A 20182-nucleotide genomic window follows, 5' to 3' on the forward strand; every position below is an offset into this window, starting at 1 on the left:
GTCCAGAATCTAATTATGATCCCTACTGGGATCTTTGGTGCATTACTGACAGCCACCAGGATTACTGGTGGTGCTGTTAGCACCAGAGCTGCTGACCTCTGGCCAGCTGGTTTTGGAGTAGAGTTGGATTTTGGATTTATGCTTTTGAGCTCTTCAATCTCAGCATGACCCCAACGCTATCAAGATTCTCTCCAGATAAATCTCATTCTCATCAATTTCCTCTGCACTTCCTTCAAGACTTTGACGTTTTGTCTAAGTTGTGGTTCCTAGAACTGAACACTTTGCTTGAGCTGAAACTGGTGATTTATAAAAGATTAACATGATTCCTCCTCAAATTCCTCACTAGTTTATTCTGTTCTGACCTCAGTGATCACACTCCAAAATGTCCACTTGGGGAGAAAAAAAGCTCTGATTTAAATAACTGTTTATGGGTGGCATGGTGGTACAGTGGTTAGCACTGCTGCCTCACAGCGCTAGAGACCTGGGTTCAATTCCTGCCTCAGGTGACTCTCTGTGTGGAGTTTGCACATTCTCCCCGTGTCTGCGTGGGTTTCCTCCCACAATTCAAAAAAAAATGTGCAGGTTAGGTGAATTGGCCATGCTAAATTGCCCATAGTATTAGGTGTAGGGGTAAATATAGGGGAATGGGTCTGGGTGGGTTGCACTTCGGCGGGTCAGTGTGGACTTGTTGGGCCGAAGGGCCTGTTTCCACACTAAGTAATCTAATCTAACTTCAAAAGGTTTAACACCTGAATGAACCTTTCACCATCAGGATGTCCCAGAACTTTTCCAGCCAATGAATTGTTTTTTGAAGTAGAATTGCTTCTGTGATATGGGAATGTGGGAAATATGGGAGCCAGTTTTCCCAAAGCAAGGTGCCCACAAACAGCATCAATGGAATGATCGGACGGTTGGAGGTGTGGACAAAGGATTGAATATTGGTTAAAGATGGCAGGGAAAATGCTTACGTCCTCTTTCTAACACTGGCCACGGAATCCTCTCCATCCTAAGGAAGGTTAATAAATGGTTTGACATAGAATCCGCATCACTTAAACTGATCATGTTTATCATTGAGGGTATCTGACAAATGATCCTAACCATTACCATACAATCTGTTACAAAGTGTTTACTTTTTCAACAATCTCAGACATTTCAGTACTTTGACTTCAAAGCTCTGCTGATTTCAGGCAAGATCAACCTTCTTTCTTTCTCTTTCTCTCCCTCTTTCTTTCTCTCTCTTTCTTTCTCTCCATATCTCTTTCTTTCTTTCTTTCTTTCTCTCCGTCTCTCCATATCTCTTTCTTGGATACTGCTTTAAACCTTCGGAGAACTTGTCCTATCGGTTCTGTCTGACTCAGTGTTAAATTTGTTTGATAATGTTCCCCTGAAATGCATTTGGATATTTCACCATACTGAAGCCATTAAGGCTGTGGCAATGCACCCTGTGATGTGCACTGTTACTCAGCTTGTGAATGTTTAAAATTTTACCTATCTAAGGTCTGCAACAACAGCTCTCAACTTCAAGGGTTCAGACTCTTCACTTAATTTCTCTGACTCAGCACTGAGTTTTACAATTACCACGTTGTTATTTTGTTTATTAGTAACTTACCTAAAGCAATCAAATGGGCAATTAACTTACAAATGCAGCAACATTATAAGAGACACAGGAAGATTACTTGCGAGTTGCAATTTTGCAATTGTCTGTCACCTTTTTTGCCAATCCACAATTGGAGGTGTCAAAGTTATTGGCTGGCTTGTACATTAGTGATATTAGGAATCATTAAGATTCATTAATTTTTTTTCAGAAAACTTGTGCCAAAGTAAATGCAAATTTGTTGATTTGTTACAATTCATTCCAGAGGATCTGCTAGTGCACTGACAGTGTCTCCAGCCCAGATTCAAGTCCCACCTGCTCCAGAGGTGTGTTTTGACATCCCTGAACAGGTCGATTAAAAAATATCTACAGGTCACCCCATTTAGCAGGCTAATCAAGTTAGTATGGTAATGCTTACAATTGTAATAAAAGAAAGATACTGGAGGTCTTAAATAAAAAGAGAGAGTGCAAGGGAAACTTTGCTGCTCTGATAGCATCTGAGGAGATAGAAACAGCGTTAACATCGCAAGGCCAATAATACTCTTTGGACCTCAATGTCTGTAATTGTGTGTGAACTATATTTTTGAGTTTATAATGGCATTGAAAATTGTGCACATAGATATGGGATTTGCATTTGGCTCTACAGTCTGCAAAGTGCAACCTGATATAATACATGAAGGTCAGTTTTGACCTGAAGATGAGGTTTTGAGAAAGGAAGGGCTCTAGAAAATCAAAGTGGGGGAAATATTTCCTTTCCTTGCTGTCTCATAAAATGATTTATAAAATGCCCGATTTACCATTTTATTCCAGCTCGCATACAGGCTGCCACTGCAGCAGTCCCTCAAGTTATGACCTCAGCCAAAGAATCTTCAACTGCTTTATCAATGATCTTCTCTGCATTTTAAGACCATAAGTAGGACTTTATGCTGGTCACTGTGTAACATACAGCAAGACCTGGTCAACATTCCGGCTTGGGCTACTTGGACAAGTAGCAATTGTAAATGTCACCAATAGCCGTCTCCAACAAGAGAGACAATCCAGCCACTTCATTTATGACATTCAATAGGATCACCCTTGCTGAATTTCCCTGCATGAACACATTGAGGAGGAAGGGGTTACCACTGACCAGAAACTTAACCAGGCACACACATACTGTGGCTGCAAGAGTTGGTCAAAAGCCACTTGCCTCTAGACTCCCCAGAGCCTTTTCATAATCTATGAAGTGTGGCTGGCCATGGAATGGAATATTGTCACTTGCTTTTGAGACAAATAGATGACGTTGTCTTAGATGGTGTTGAGCTTCTTGAATGTTAACATCCATCCCACCCAACATCATTCCTTTTATTACTGCTGCAGAGTAGCAACAGTCTGTACCACCTATACATTGTACTGCAACAATAAGCCCTGTCACATGAGCATAAAAATCTCTCATGGGGCTATTTGAAGAAGAGACAGGGATGATAATGATCAACTGAACATTGCTGATTATCTGGGCTTTTGCTGTGTGAGAATTCCTGAAAAATATTTGGACCTCAATCAGCCTGAGATCTGTGACCCTGAAGGTTTTCCACCAGGGATGGGATGGGTGTCTGGGATGCTCAGGGATTCCAGGTCATTTTGTAGGTGTACTACAGCACCCAGTTTGAGGTCTGTTCGTGGGGCCTCCTTCCTCCCCATGACTTTGTCTTATTTCCTTCGAGATCATTGCCCCCAGGGATATGGCAGCCCCATTTAAAGTTCCATTCGATGTTCAGAGTTGCAGCAATAACTAATATTTATGAAGGTTGGAGCAGCACATTTGAGACTGCAATAGTTATGCAAACGAGGGACTGTAATTTTTAAAGAGAAAATATTAAATTGCACATTGAAAAGAACAAAATTCCTCGGTAGGCATTTCTCTGCTCCATAATCACTCCTTGGACTATCATGAATATGCAAATGAGCAGAAACCAGCCGCAGTGAATAATAGCTATTGTAAATTCGTTGGTTCCTCGGTACTCTGAAGGGAAAGGCAAGTATGAAGCAGCCATTCATTTGAAAAGGTATTCAATGGCCATCTCATCATACTGAGGCTTTAATGAAGTTTCTTTCCTGGTCTATGCAGATGGTATTTAGATCAATGCAAAATCTTAGAAGGCCACTCTCTCCCGATGACTGTTTGTTTTAGCTAGCTATTGGAGAACTGCAGTTGTAAGCCTTCATTTGTAGCAGAGGAACCTACTTTCGAAACAGACTGTGTGCATGGAATCACCCACTGATGGGACATCATAATAGCCACTTTATTGCCAACATTGCTGGTTGTGTTTTGGTGGAATATGCACTTGTACTATGCCAGTAATATTCGCATTGAGCAAATTGCCAAATACTCCCGTCAGATGATGGAAGAGTGGTTTCAGAACCATCTCCATTGAGATCAGACTTTGCCCATAACACTGCACACAAATTTACTGCAACTCCTGGAAGGAGTGAACAATGCCCTCTGGGAAACATTGGTAAGTGATCATGAATGAGAAGCACGTGCTGCTTGGTCAGTTGTTGTTTTGCACATTTCAGATGATAACTAACATGTTTAAAGTCACAAGCTGGAACATTTGAAATAACTGCCTGAAATGCTAATGATTCAGGATCAGATAGATCACAACAATGAATCACGCATTTGATTTAATCACTTGTAATTGACTCTAAGTTAAATATTAGAATAAATATGATTGGAGTCCCCTTTGGCAAATAAGGGGAGAAAGATGCATGTTTTGAAAAGAATAGTTGGCTGATTTTGAAAGAATGTGGAGTTGAAAGGTAGCAGAAGGTAGGTTAGTTCATGGAGGTGATGATGGAGGTGAGTTTTGGTCCAATATGAGACCCAGTTGCATTGGAGAGGTGGGCTCAAAGCAGCATTATGGCGGCAGAGGAGGTGGGTTAGGGCCAGTGCAGTACCTGGTGGCATCAGTAGCATCTGCATTGTCAAGGTCCAGCAAGGAATCATAGTGGTGAGAACATAGGTGAAGGCAAGGTGGTGCTGAAGATTGGCAACTTCCATTCCAGCAGCAGCAATGCGGCAATGGAGACTCGTGTCTCACCACCAGGCCCACAGCCTATAGCAGAGCACTTCCCAAAAAGGACTGTAAAGTTGGACACATTTTCTTTTTGTTTCTTTATTGTCCTGCCTTTATATTCTATGTTTTGGTTTCTTTTTCTATGTTTTAAGATGGCGGTGGGGAGTGGCGACACTATACAACACTTCTTTCACTCTATTTTGTAACAAAATATTTGTGACAATAAATCAAATCAAACCAAATTAAATGTGTGGGTGCACATGGTTCAATGCCAGAATTAGACACAATTTATATTTACGGTTTAGACTGTTGAAGCTAAAGCATAATTTCTAAATTGTGAGCATTACCAAATTAGGAGAAATAGCGAGAGCGAAGGATAATGGTAGCGTTACAGGTCGACATGAGTACAATTACAGTGGACATATAATTGACAAATGATTGCAAAAGTGATGCGTGAGGCATTACATTTTGATAATAAAATAAAGAGGTCCCCTATAATCGGGAAGCAATTTATATGGGATAGGAGAGTAAAGGGGCTGAGAGTCCAAAATACAAAATAGTGACGCAGATTAATAAGGCCATGCAAATGGAACACTCAGAGTTTATTTCCAATCAATAAAATTGAAAATGAGGAAAATCAAGTCAAACTTGCATCGCATGTTGGTTACAATAAAGGCAATTAGCTCGATTAAAATATTGCTGGCTTAATACAGGCACATAGTCCTCTACAAAAAGAAAAAAAAATCAGCAATGCTGTCAGTAAAATGAACACCTTCATCTCCTTTCAAAGACAGAAAGATCTAAAGCTGTACGGAGATATCAAAATCCAGTCAGATATTTCTTTTTTGTGCATCTCCTGAATTTAAATTCACCCACTGACATTTCTGCATTTAGAACAAAAGGATTACTACAATAACTTTGAAAGAGAAGAAACTTTTAAACATTGGATAACTCACGACCATTGGAAATATTCTTTCATTCCTGTATTGTTTCAGGATGAATGAGAAGCAGTGGGCTTCTTTCTGAAGACCCTTTCATGGCTGTTCTAAAGGTTCTGGGCATTGATGGTCTTTATTCTTGTTATAATGAAGAAACCAGGCCTTCTAATCATTGTACCTCATGCCCACACTCTCTAAATGCTGGTTGCACCCATAGTCCATGCCCCCCCACACTCAGTGTATGACCCTCCATCACCAACTCCTTTATCATGCATTCATGTTTGAGATGACAGAAATCCACTAACCTGTTTCAACAGCTGAGCCTCAGAAAACGTGGTCTGGATCTCTGTGCATTTGACTTGGTTTACTTATACAAGATTGGGGTTTCAAGTGCTTACTGATGGTTCTTTAAAATCTGAGTGATCGACACTTTTATGGCCCTGTAATAAAAGGACATTTTTAAATCATAGTGCATAGTTATGAATGAAGGAATTTTTTCTAAAGGTTTTGTTTTGCCAAGTCTGTTGTCACTATTGGTATTGGTTCCATACAATGTATAGTGGGGTAGTGGGCATAGAGGTACCATAGTTTGACACAGGAAGCCTGAGGACTATGGGGTGGATGATAGAACACAGTCATTAGAGTCATACAGCTCTACAGCACGGAAATAGCTTCAGTCCAACTCATCCATGCTGACCAGATATCCTAAATTAATCTGGTCCCATTTGCCAGCACTTGGCCCATATTCCCCCTTAACCCTTCCTATTCATATACCCATCCAGATACCTTTTAAATGTTGTAATCGTACCAACATCCATCACTTCCTCTGACAGCTCATTCCGTACATACATCACCCTCAGCTTGAAAAATGTTACCCCTTAGGTCTCATTTAAATCTTTCCCCTCCCACCCTAAACCTGTGCCCTCTAGTGTTGGATTCCTCTACCCTGGGAAAAAGACCTGAACTGTTCACCCTACTTATGCTCCTCATGATTTTATAAACCTTTACAAAATCATCCCTCAACCTCCGACAGCCTGACATAGGCAGTATGAGGACGTTTTATTGAATTTGCCTTTCAAAAAGGTTTGTTTGTGCAGAAAATAATTCCTACCTCTGCAATGAGTGACAGCTCTTTAAAAAGCTCGCCCAATCCCTGGAAAATTGCAGAAGACTTAGCATGTGCTAGTCTTCCCTGTGGGACTGACCAGGTTGAGACTGGAAGATGGGGGCTTGGAACTCAAAGCCTTTTAACAGGCCCTAATGGACTCCAGGAAGCTTGGAAATGAGATAAGGAATCTTGGAGTCAGGACCTTTCAAAAAGAGCCCCTCTGTCATACCAAAGGTCCAAGCCTTTGTTTTGGTTATAAGAGCATGCGTGAAATAAAATAAACTGGGTGGTGTTGTTGGAGATGGGATACCAATGATGGAATGCTTGTCATTCAAGTTGACAATCCTCGGACTGTACCTTGTTGTACTGCTTAAGTATTTTGAGGTGATATCAACTGTTCCTTGTCCCCTGTACTAATTTATTTCAGCACCGAGTAATAAACATTATAACTTCATAACCCAATTGTTACTAACAGCTGACAACTGCCAGTCTCTCCCTGCTTCACCATTCAATAATATCATCCAACTCAGTACCCTGTTCCCACTTTCCCCCCCCCCCCCGTACCCTTTGATCCCTTTAGCCCTAAGAACTACATCTAACTCTTTCTTGAAAACATTCAATATTTTGGCCCCAACCACTTTATGTGGCAGAGAATTCCACAGGCTCACCATTCTCTGGATGACGATATTTAACCTCCGCTCAGTCCTACATGGTGTACTCTATTTCCTTCGACTGTGATCCATTGTTCTGGACTCTCTGGTCATTGGGATCATCTGTCCTGAATTGACCCTGTCTAGTCCTGTTAGAATTTTGTGTGATCCAACCCCTTTCACATCAGCCCCATTTTTCTAAACTCCAGGGAATATAGTTTGAACTGATCCAGTTTCCTTTCATGTGTTAGTCCTGCCATCCCAGGAGTGAGTCTGTAAAGTGAACCTGATTTGTGTTGTGTTGACAGTTTCATGCTTAACAAGGGACTCAGGTGAGACAGCCTTTTCCTTTGTGAAAGTGTTTTTTTATATATATTTATTTTCTTCTGGGATGTAGGTATTGCTGGCTAGACCTGAGGTTTATTCAGGAGGTAAAAACAATGACTGCAGATGCTGGAAACCAGATTCTGGATTAGTGGTGCTGGAATTGTCTATCCTCTATTCCTTGTGAAAATGGTACTGAACTGCTGCAGTCTCTGGGTATGATTTAAGCTGTTGAGGGCAGGTATGTATTTTAAATAAACTATTTTCTGTCAATTTTAATTTGTTCTTTTTAAATACACTGCACCTTGTTGCAATACTGGAGAATCTCGAAGTTTTGGAACATCTCTGCTCAGTCATGAAGAAATCCAGTTTTTGAGTGCTTATGAACATTACAGCATCTGAACTGGGAGTTTGTTAATGAGCAGTCATCCTGTTATCATATTGGAGCTGCCAAACTAACAAAAAGTTTAGCTTTACACTGACTGGTTTTCTTCACCCACACTTACATTCACACGCACTCACTCACACACAAACTCAATCACACTCTCACACCTTCTCTCACATGCACACAGAGACTTTATTTTTCAACACACAGGTTTTCTTCCCACACATATACAAAAACTGGTTTTCTCTCTCTCTGTCACATACATTACACACACATTACACACACACGGACTAGTTTTCTTCTCTCTCTCTCTCTCTCTCCCACACACACATACACACACACACGCACACAGTCTCTCTCTCTCTCTCACTCACTCACTCATTCTCTCTGTCTCTCACACATGCACACAGTCACAGACACAGACACTCTTACACACAGGCTGAATCTCCCACATCCTGTCTCCCCCTCTCTCTCTCTCTCTCTTGCGCGCACTCTCTGCCTCTCTCTCTCTCTCATACTCTCACACGCACACACTCGCTCACACCCTCTCACGCACACACTCGCTCTCACATACACACCCTCTCACTCTCATACAATCACTCACTCTCACACACATACACTCTCTCACACATACATAGAGATACTCACTTTCTTGCATACACAAACTCACTCTCACACGCACACACACGCTTACTCCCACATTCTGTGTCTCTCTTTCACACACACACACTCTCTCACTCTGTCACACTCTCTCTCACACATACATGCACACTTTCTCATACACATACAGAGCCACACACTCTCATACTCACTCTTGCACACACATGGTCACCCTCTCATTCTGTCTCGCGCACACATACGGACTGGTTTTCTTCACTCATACAATCCCTCCCTTTTATTATTCTTGTCTGCAGAGGGGCTTTCACCTCAGACTATCAAAGCCCTGAGCAAAACAGCTGAATCCAAACGCCTTTTTCTGAGTTACATATTATCCTAATTATTATGCGTCTCGCCAGATATTCTACAGGGAATGCAACGTCGACCGATCCAGTGCCTGAACAATTTCCATAGTAACTAAATGACATCTAACATTCAGCACAATGATGGCCAGCGCTGAGGCATCCCGGATCTCTGCAGGCCCTGATTTGTTGATTACAGAAATATGTTATGGTGAAAATGAAACAGATGAATAAAAGCTAGTGAATAAAACATGAGCTTGTTTATTGCAGCAGGGGGGCTGCTACCAGCAGTGAAATGGACTCCGTTTTGAATAGGTTTGCTGGTTTGTGCAAGTAATTCAAAGACATGGGTTGTCAACAGAACCCTGTTTTATGCTTTGTAGTGAAGGATAATTACTCAGTGTTTTTGCACTCCATGCATGTACCTAGGTCTATTTATTGCGAGTACTACCATGGCATAGCACAGAAGGTATTAAAACAACAATAACTTATATTTCTATGTATTGCTTCAATGTGCTGAAGATTTTCCCAATAAGTTTCAAATGAACATTAACAAACCAATTTTGGTACAGAGGCACACAAGGACATAGAATCATGGAGATATACAGCATGGAAACAGACCCTTCTAGTTCCATTTGCCACCACTTGATCCATATCCTTCTAACCCCTTCTATTCATATACCCATCCAGATGTCTTTTAAATGTTGTAAATATACCAGCCTTCACCACTTCCTCCGGCAGCTCATTCCATACACGAACCAGCCTCTGTGTGAAAAAGTTTCCCCTTAGGTCCCTTTCAATCTTTCCCCTCTCACCCTAAACCTATGCCCTCTAGTTCTTGACTCCCCCACTCCAGAGAAAAGACCTTGCCCCTCATGATTTTATAAACCTCTATAAAGTTATCCCTCAACCTCTGACACACCAAGGAAAACAGCCCCAGCCCCAGGCTTTGAAGAACCTCTTAAAAGAGGTAGATTAATTTATGGAAGGAATTTCTGAGGTAAATAACCAAGTGTACAGTGATTCCTGTGGGGGAAATGGGGCTTAGAAACAAAGAAGTAGACAAGAAGATTTAATGGTGTACCAATTGTAAAGGCATATCTCTTGTCCTTTCTATCATGTAAGGTCTGAAAGAGTTAATATAAAGAATGCCTGAAGCACTCTGTTATGATGGTTTCGTATGCATTTATTAGGAAAACAGCTTAAGATCTCAAAGGTGTGAAACATAAAATTTAAGTCCTCTTCATAGTCTCTGTAACAGCATCATTACCATTGGTGTTTATCTACTTTGTGGCTGATTAGATTAGATTCCCTACCGTGTGGAAACAGGCCCTTCGGCCAAACAAGTCAACAATCGACCCTCTGAAGAGTAACCCACCCAAACCCATTTCCCTCTGACTAATGCACCAAACACTATGGGCAATTTAGCATGGCCAATTCACCTGGCCTGCACATCTTTGGATTGTGGGAGGAAACCAGAGCACCCAGAGGAAACCCACGTAGACATGGGGAGAATGTGCAAACTCCACACAGACAGTCACCCGAGGCCAGAATTGAACCTGGGACCCTGGTGCTGTGAGGCAGCAGCGCTGACCACTGAGCCACCGTGCTGCCCTGACATGCACTAAACTACATCTTGCTTAAGACAAGGGTGTGTGATCGTTAAACTAGCCAGTAGTTTTCTCCTCCAGCACCAAACCTGCGCTATAAACTCTTACCCTAAAAGAGAATGGTGGTAGCAAAAATGATGAGCCATTATGCTGAGTATGCCACGCAATACGGTGATCAGCAGTCAGGGTGGTGTGGACAATATTTCTGTTGTAATCTTTGTGAGCAGTTTAAGCCAGAGAGAAATAGAAACATTTCTCAAACAGGAACATTTGTGTGGCTGTGGAATGCATTTGTGGAGTCAGTGATGAAGTTGAGACCATGTCAACTTTGAAGAATGATTTGGTGATAAAAGGGAATGAGAGCAGGATTACAATTATACTTCGTGGGCCAGATAGTCATCAAGTTTAAAGGATGTATTGTCTGTTTCCATCCTGTCAGTGGTAAGGTTCCACATGAACCCCTTCCCAGACCTCTGCGTCCAACCTGATCAGTATGTCCTTCCATTCTTGTGTCTTGTCTTTGTCTCACTTTTCCTTAAATGAATAAAATGAAGACGGGTGCCTAAGGGTGCCATATACATTATGTGTTAATTTATGTGCTTTATCCCATTCTTATCACCAATTCAATGTATTTCTAGACTTACACAGCAGTTAACCCATATTGTTGTAATCTGGTCTGTCCCCACCAAGGAGTCATCACTAAGTCACATGTTTGCGCAAAATGCATTTGCTCAAGACCCACACAGGTCTTTTAAATGATTGCAAATGTCTGGCTGTGTGCACTAAAATTGTGAGCCCAATCAAATGAAAAAACTTTGTATGAATGTTGGTTATCACCCTTCTGCTTTTTAATGCTGAACAGCAATTGGTATGTACTCTATTCTTAGAAAATTCCTGCACCACCTCTTCTGACCCTGCCCTCTTTATGGCTATGTGATCCATGAAATTATCAGACTCCCGTGTTGAATTCGACTGGGACAACACTACTATTATAGGACAAGCCAAACAGAAAACAACCAGGGAATTCCTAGAGGCATGGCACTCATCCATAGATTCAATCAATAAGCACATCGACCTGGACCCAATATACCGGCCACTACAACGGACAGCGGGAACTGACAACCGGAAGCGATAGATTCAAACCACTACAAATGCCGGAAGAAAGATCACAGAAGCGCTTCACAGGAGGCTCCTAAGCACTGAGGACGTCACCTAGACAGGGGACGAAATGTCTGCAACACAAATTCCCAGCTCGGCGAACAGAACCACAACAACGAGCATCCGAGCTACAAATCATTTCACAAACTTTGAACATGTCCTTCATTCATTCCGAACACTGAACATTAAACTATTCAGACGTAAGGCCATCACAAATATTAGCACTTTCTTGCTAAATTTAAAGAAATCAGTTGGGCAAGCATGGCGCTCTATTGAAGTGCACGGCCATCTCCATCACTAATAGTGCAAACTACAGGCATTGGGTATACCTTAAGTCCACAAAGTGTGCCCCGTATTCCAGATGCCCAGACTGCAGCTAGTTACATGCTATGAAAGATGAACTAAAATATCTCACAGTCTACAGATATTTATATTTATTTGGAAAGAGTTCAGCAAATTGATATTTTATGATGACTTTAGAGTCCACTATGTACACTGAATGAGTCTAGCAGATAAATGATTAAACTAGAGTAATACCAGGTGGGGAAACAATGCCACTGCAAAGAAATTGCCTTTGTGTCCCACAGAGGTTTGATTGTTAATAAACTGACTGTAAAATATTGAGTTTGGTGTAGAACCCAGGAGACAAGCTATGAATGCAACAAAACTCAGTGGGGCCTGTATTGAAATAACACAGTTGCCACTGAAATGCCATTGATGTCTCCTTCCTCTGTGGATCAGTCCAGGGTAAAGTGACTCAACAGTAGCATGTTGCTGGCACATCGTCTGCACTTGGTGACTAAATTATCTGCTGCCCTTTCTCGATATAAATAGCAACCTTTTATGAAGAGCACGTGCTCCCAGCTTATGTGGAAAGGCTGTTTCCTCTTACAGGAGAATCCAGAACCAGGAGGTCAGTTGTCTGTAAAATAAGGTGGTTGCCCATTTACTACAGAAATGTGGTGACATTCTTCCTCAGAGGAGCATAGACGACAGGAGCAGGAGAAGGCCATTCAATCCCCCCCCCCCAGCCTGCTGCACCATTTAATGTGGTCATGGCTGATCATCAAGCTCAATACCTGAATCCGTTTTGTCAGAAGAGCTACATCTACCTCCTTTGTGAAAATACATAGTGGGTTTCGCTTCAGCCACCCTCTGTGGTAGTGAATTCCATAGGCTCTCCATTCCCTGGGTGAAGAATTTTCTCCTCCTCTCAGTCCTAAAAGATTTACCCCTATTCCATAAACCATGACTCCTGGTTCAGGACTCCTCCATCATCAAGAACATCCTTTCTGTATATAAGCTGTCCAATCATTTTAAGAATTTTACAGGTGTCTGAGATTCCCCCCTCCCCTCATTTTTCTAAACACCAGTGAATATAATCCTAATGGATTCAATCTCTCCTCACACCTTGTCATCCCAGGACTCAATTGTTGAGAGTCGTTGGAACGCCCTTCTTGAAAAGATGCTGAAAACAGTAGTTTGAAATATTTTTAAGGAAGAGGTGCATAGATTCTTGGTACAGAAGGCAAAAAACTTTATTGGACTAGACCAGGTTGCTGGTTTGAGGTTACAATTGAATTAGCCCGTGATCTTATTGAAGGGTGGTGCAGAGTTGAGAGGCTTACTGCCATGTTCCTGCTCCTTGCTCATACATTTGTAAACTGCATGCTGGATCAGTCCATGGTGGCCCTTTGTCCTAAACTCACTTTCATTGTGGTTTACAGCTGGCCCAAAAGGTAGCCCCTATGTGAACAACGCCAGAACTACACATAAAATAAAAACGCTTGCTACAATTCAACACTGAACACCAACATATTTCCCCTTCTGTTATGATCCTTTCTGCAGTTAGCACTGAGCAAGGCAGATCACTGAGTGAGACCTGTCTTGTTTGATCCTAACTTTGTGTTAAAAGTCCACAATTTTAAAAAAAACACAAAGAATGAAAGGTTCATTGAACAAGGAAAAAGAAGATGAACTGTATCACAATAGACAGAAATAGGGAGGTTGGAGAGATTTAATTGCAGGCATGAGAAAAGGATTCAAACTCATATTATCCCTTTTACCTCAGCACAATCCCTACAATGATGTAAAAGCTCAGTGAAGATTCCCCATTATTTTAACAGTAAGGCTCCTCGTTCACACTTAGACTGGTCAAGCTTCAGCCAGTTTCCCATCAGCAAATGTCTGTGCAGTTATTAATATCTGTCCCTGAGATATCTCTCGCAAGTTGTAACCAAAGTTTTATTACTTTTAATCTTTAAAATAAATCGACGTGTTCCCTCAGTTCAGCCATCCAGCTGCCTTACCTCCATTCCATTTACCACAGCCACACTCTCAGACAGAATGTCTGACCTTTTGGATTGTTCTGTCATTCTTTGTATCACTGGCCTCCTGTTGCTGGACAATAATACAACTTTGTTTTTTTAAATGGACTGTGTTGTTAACTTCTCAGTTCTTCAAATTAAAGCTGTAAAACCTCATTAAAAGCCATGTAGGCAAAACAGATCTCCAGATCTCCAGACTCCTCTTTACTATAGATCCAAGCTCACAAGTGAAAAGCAAAAACAACTATGTCTCCCCCTCAACGCACAAACTGCAAAATATAATTCAAACGTGAATATTAAGAACAAATATTGATCTTAATAAATCCCTGGATTGTCATAATATGTTGGAGAAGGCATTGGCACTGTGGTAATGCCTCGAGATGAGTAAATCAAAGGTCCAGGCTAACATTCTGGAAGTATGGGTGCTCGTGAAATTTAAACTCAGTTTTAAAATCTGGAATTGAAAACTATTATCATGAATGGTGACCAGGAAATGATTACTGATTATTGTAAAAGCCCATCTGGTTTACTAATGTCCTGTTAGAGAAGGAAATCTGTCATCGTTACCTGGCCTCCATGTGACTCAACAAGATGATTGAATCTTAACTGTCCTGTGAATTGGCTGAGTGAAAAGCCCAGTTCATTGGGCAGGTAGGAATAGATGTCAAAGCAACATGCCCATCCCATCGAAGAATAAAAATAAAAGATTGCAGGCTCTCCCCCATCGCATTCTTTTTGCAAGAACTCAGTTGGAAGTGGTCGAAGATATTGTTTTTGCTTCCCCCTATGATGGATGCCTGAATAGACATGGCATGTAGGAACCTTAACAGATTATTTTAATTTTCACAGGTTCTTCTCTGGTACTGTAGTTCAAAGGTCAATTGGCAAGTTGGACAAAGCATCAGTTGGTGGTTGTAACTGATTGGAATCAAACTTGGGATCATGTTGATCTAAAGAACTCAAGTTCCAAATTATAGCAACAGGCAAAGAGAAATGTTGGAACAGCAGGATTCTCTATTTCCTTCCTGTTATTCCCTCTATCAATACTGCAACATTCAATAATCCAGAAAGGAAGTAAAATGTTTGGTATGGTGGTGCAGTGATTAGCTCTGCTGCCTCACAACACCAGAAACCTGGGTTTGATTCCACCCTCGGGTGGCAGTCTGTGTGGAGTGTGCATGTCTCCAAATGTCTGGGTGGGTTTTCTCCAGGTGCTCCAGTTTCCTCCCGCAGTCCAAAGACATGCAGGTTAGGTGGATTAGCCATAGCAAATGCAAGGTTACAGGGATTGGTGAGATGTTCTTCGGAGGGTTGTTGTGGACTCAATGGGCTGAATGACCTGTGTCCGGACTGTAGGGATTCTATGATTCATTTTGTATTGAGAAACTGCAATGAACAGCAAAATGTTTTGAAAAAGGCATTTATGAATGTGAATGGTGCAAATAATGCCTTCCCTTGGTCACTTGTGACGTTGGCATGGAGTTATGTAGAGACAATGCAGTTTGTATGGTAAAGATAGTCCCACAAGAAAGTTAAGTAATGGTGAACCAAATGAATCATAGAATGTCTACGATGTGGAAACAGGCTATTTGGCCCAACAAGTCCCCAATGACCATTCGAAGAGTATTCCACTCAGACTCATTCCCCTACCATATTACTCTACATTTTCCCTGACTAATGCATCTAACCTATTTATCCCTGAATTCTATGAGCGATTTAGCATGGCCAATTCACCTAAAGTGCACATCTTTGGACTGTAGGAGGAAACCCATGTAGATATAGGGAGAATGTGCAAATTCCACGCAGACAGTTGCCGAAGATTGGAATCAAACCCGGGTCCCTGGCGCTATGAGACAGCAGTGCTAACTACTGAGCCACCGTGCTGATTTTATAAGGATATGATATTCTTACAAAAAGTTATCAACTCCATCATAAATAGCCACAATTGTACTTTGTAATCCAGCAGGAAAGTCAGCTGCACAGCCACCTTGAGCCTAAGGTAATGTTATAATGCATTTAATCGCTCTGCAATAATCTTCTGATACTTGCTCTCTGTAAGAACTCAGTTTCAGTCTTTGTGCTGCCAGAGTAAACAAAAGAATAAGGTTAGAGAGCACATTTCAGAACACTATTAGTAAGAATTGAGTTGTTCCAGTGACAGTGAGTAAAGCCCACATCCCACAAATGAATAAAAACAAACTCGAAGAAAATAAAAATGAAAACCCTCTCATGGCTTTGAACTCTGTTAACCTGAGGCTATAAGGCAGTACTGTGACCATTTGAAATGGGCAAATGGCGATGAGGATATGGTTTTCCCATTTCTGAAGTACTCTGTTATTGTATTGATTCCACTTCCTTGCATTTTGATTGCAGTGTTGGCTGTTTGAATGTATTCAGGTGACTCTATCTCACAGAATGTGTTCTGAGAACGGCTGTGTGGAAATTAAAACTTTTGGATTTTCAAATTCTGGGAACAAACCCAACTGAGCACATAAAACTCAACACATGCGTTGATTAGAACTCTCCCTGATGTGCTTTTATATTTGCGTTCACGCACACATGCACAGACACTGTTTGTAAAAAAAATGAGAGAGCACTTTGTGTATGAGAAGGAGTGACGAGGAAATACCTTGCGGTGATGGAGCTATTTCCACTTGAGTGGAGAAGGTAATAAGGAGATTTAATAGGGGGCTTCAGAATAATGACAGGTTTGGATAGGGTGAATAAGGAAAGACAATTCTGTCTGGTCGGGGAGTCAGTGACGAGCACCATTAATCTAAAAATGTCATTAAGAGAGGTGAGGGGAGAGGTTGAGAAATATTTCTTCCTGCAGATGGCTTTTCGAGCACAGAGTATTTTGCCACTGGGCATAGTTAAATCAGAAACCATTGCACCTTTCCCGTGAAAGGAGGTTACTGTTTGAAAGCAATGGGATTATTTTTATTTTAATGTGCATCATGATTTTGAAACAGTTGGTCATAACAAGGACTATGGGCTTGGGAGCAGGGGTTCATCTTGGGCTTCTCCAGTGAATTGGTGTCTGGTTTATGGTTCCAAAGCTGTGCTTCACCAACCGATCCAATGCCAGCAACTTCATACACAGCAAGATCCCACAAATGGCATTAAGATAGATGATAAATTATTTTCCTTTTGATTGTAGGAGGATTGTAGTAATATATTCCATTCATACATTCATTTTTCCATTAGGATGGGCAAAAAGAGAAAGCTCTTGGCCTATTCCTAAGGAGTTCCTGAGTCTGGATCCAATGAGAAAATACAGGAGCAAGGGCTTTGATAGGTTTTCCAACGTTTATGTTCTCTTTTACTGCACTTCTCCTCAATGGTGACTACATTTAAATAAAGAGTCTTTAGCAGAATAACATATTCCAAGATGCTTCACAGGAGTGTTAGCAAACCAATTTTAAGCCATACATGGAAATATTGGGACAAGTGCATTAAAGGAGGTGTGAAAAACAAAGCGACTCAGGAGGGAATTTCAGAATTTAGGCACTAGGCAACTGAATATCTGAATAATTGAAATCAGGGAATCTAACAGTAACCCTCCCTCACTCTGAGTAAGTCCATATGCCAGATTAGTGGTGAATCTATGGAACTCATTGCTGCAGAGGGCTGTGGAGGCCAAAACATTGAGTGTATTTAAGACAGAGACAGGTTCTTGATTATTAAGGGGATCAAGGGTTACGGGCAGAAGGCAGGAGAATGGGATTGAGAAACAAATCAGCCATGATCAAATGGGCTGAATGATCTAATATCTCATGGTCTTATAGTCTAAGATGTAAGAACAGAAGTAGAACTTTCAACCCATCTAGCCTATTTCATTATCCAATATGATCATGACTGAGCTAATCCTCTCAACTCCACTTTCCTGTTTTGCCCATAACCCTTGATCCCTTAAAATAGGCAACATTGTGGTTCAAGATGGATGTAATTTACGCTTTTGGTTTGAGTTATAGGTTTTATGGCCATGAGGATTATCATTTTTGTCATAGTTATTGTGATAAATTGAAACATTAAGTTGTTCTGAATATGCTATTGGAAGCGTTTTTTATTATGAGGATCAATAACTGAAAACATTTGCAAAACATTACACTTCTTCAGTTGAAATTTGTTTTTAAAAGGAAGCGAATCGTAAAAATTATTTGTTTTTAAAACAATAATTCAGTTCAGTTCATTGATCTCTTCTATTTACATTTCATTCAATACATGTATTTTATTCAATACATATGTAACTTATGCCTTCACACACTTGGAATTTGCTGAGCTAGAGATGCTTTATTTCTGTTTTCCATGGTCTCCCGATAGTTTGGATTTTGGGCAGTTTGTTTTCAAAATGGTTCTTTATGTAAAATAATTTGCAGACCCCTCTTTCAGGGCTGAGACAGCTGAAGGCAAAATTGCTGTGAAATGATGACAATCTGAGTTACACGGGAGGCCAAACATTAGGGCGTAATTTTAATGTGAAAGGCTGGATGATTAGAGGGGATTTGAGGAAAATATATTTTCTGCCAGAGAGTGGTGGGGTCTGGAATGCACTGCCTGAGAGGGTAATTGGAACAGGAAATGTCACAACCTTCAAAAAAGTACTTGGTTGAGCACTTGAAGTGTCACAACATTTGAGGCTGTGGCTCAAGTGTGGGAAAATGGGACTAGCGTGAATTTAGGAGAAAGTGAGGACTGCAGATGCTGGAGATTAGAGTCGAGAGTGTGTTGCTGGAAAAGTACAGCAGGTCAGGCAGCATCCGAGGAGTAAGAGAATCGACGTTTCGGGCATAAGCCCTTCATCAGGAAACTAAGGAAGGAGATGTGGCTGTGGTAGCGAGTCTGCTTGAGGATGTGGCTGAAGAGCTTCAGGGCAGAGGAGAGGACTGGGGGTGGGGGGGGTGCAGGTACAGTGAGAGAGGGAGTCACTGAGATCTTTGTAGAAAAAGGAGAATTTTCTCAAGGTAGGCATCCTTGGAAAAGGCTTCAATAGACAATAGACAATAGGTGCAGGAGTAGGCCATTCTGCCCTTCGAGCCTGCACCACCATTCAATATGATCATGGCTGATCATCCTTAATCAGTATCCTGTTCCTGCCTTATCTCCATAACCCTTGATTCCACAATCCTTGAAAACTCTATCCAACTCTTTCTTAAATGAATCCAGATGCTGGGCCTCCACTGCCCTCTGGGACAGAGCATTCCACACAGCCACCACTCTCTGGGTGAAGAAGTTTCTCCTTATCTCTGTCCTAAATGGTCTACCCCGTATTTTTAAGCTGTGTCCTCTGGTTCAACACTCACTCATCAGCGGAAACGTGTTTCCTGCCTCCAGAGTGTCCAATCCTTTAATAATCTTCTATGTCTCAATCATATCCCCTCTCAGTCTTCTAAACTCAAGGGTATACAAGCTTTGCAGTAAGGTTGAAATCAACTAGGAGAAAGTGAAGACTGCAGATGCTGGAGATCAGCGTCGAGAGAGTGGTGCTGGAAAAGCACAGCAGGTCAGGCAGCGCCCGTGGAGCAGGAGAATCAATGTTTCGGGCATAACCTCTTCATCAGGAATTAGTGTAGATTTAGAGTAGTTTAGCTGGTGCAAACTCGATGGGCTGAAGAGCCTTATCTGTACTATAAGATTGGACAATTCCGGAGAGCTCTGAGGGCTGTAGAGTTTGGTGAACTTACAGAGATGGCGCTGTGTTACACCTCACCGCTGTTACCTGAAGTACATCTCTTATGAGTCATTGTAGCATGTGATCTGATGGAAGCAAGGTCTTTGGCTCCATCTCACTGAGTCCTCTTGCAGCCTGACACTCCGAGGGAAATATACAACCTTTTGCTTCTGGATTGCTTAGCTTGACATGCAGATGCCTGTGATTGTAATATGTGTAGATACCGGGAGCTGTGGTAAACGCCTTGGAATTCCTACATTACCCACATCATGTTCTTATATTAGGGAATGTCAGGTATGAAAATCCAGCTCAGGTAAAATGCTCATCACAGCATCCTCAGGAGATAGTATAGGCAGAACAAATCTGTATTAACAGCACTGGCCATTTATAAAGAAATGGCATCCA

The 20182-nt window shown here is 41.5% G+C and overlaps 1 protein-coding gene across 8 annotated transcripts in view; it reads left to right on the forward strand.

Annotated features, from left to right (window-relative positions):
• Positions 1-20182, forward strand: part of nkain1 (sodium/potassium transporting ATPase interacting 1) — a 548201-nt gene that overhangs the window by 106948 nt on the left and 421071 nt on the right. The window contains exon 1 of one of the 8 annotated variants that reach the window (XM_072548012.1): positions 7819-7908. The exons of the other annotated variants lie outside the window; for them this stretch is intronic. The gene's annotated coding sequence lies outside the window, so the exon portion shown is untranslated. Of the gene's footprint in view, positions 1-7818; positions 7909-20182 lie in introns of those variants that run through there. 8 annotated transcript variants of the gene reach the window in all.

The sequence above is a fragment of the Chiloscyllium punctatum genome, chromosome 27, assembly GCF_047496795.1.
Source record: "Chiloscyllium punctatum isolate Juve2018m chromosome 27, sChiPun1.3, whole genome shotgun sequence".
NCBI classification, from domain to species: Eukaryota; Metazoa; Chordata; class Chondrichthyes; order Orectolobiformes; family Hemiscylliidae; genus Chiloscyllium; species Chiloscyllium punctatum.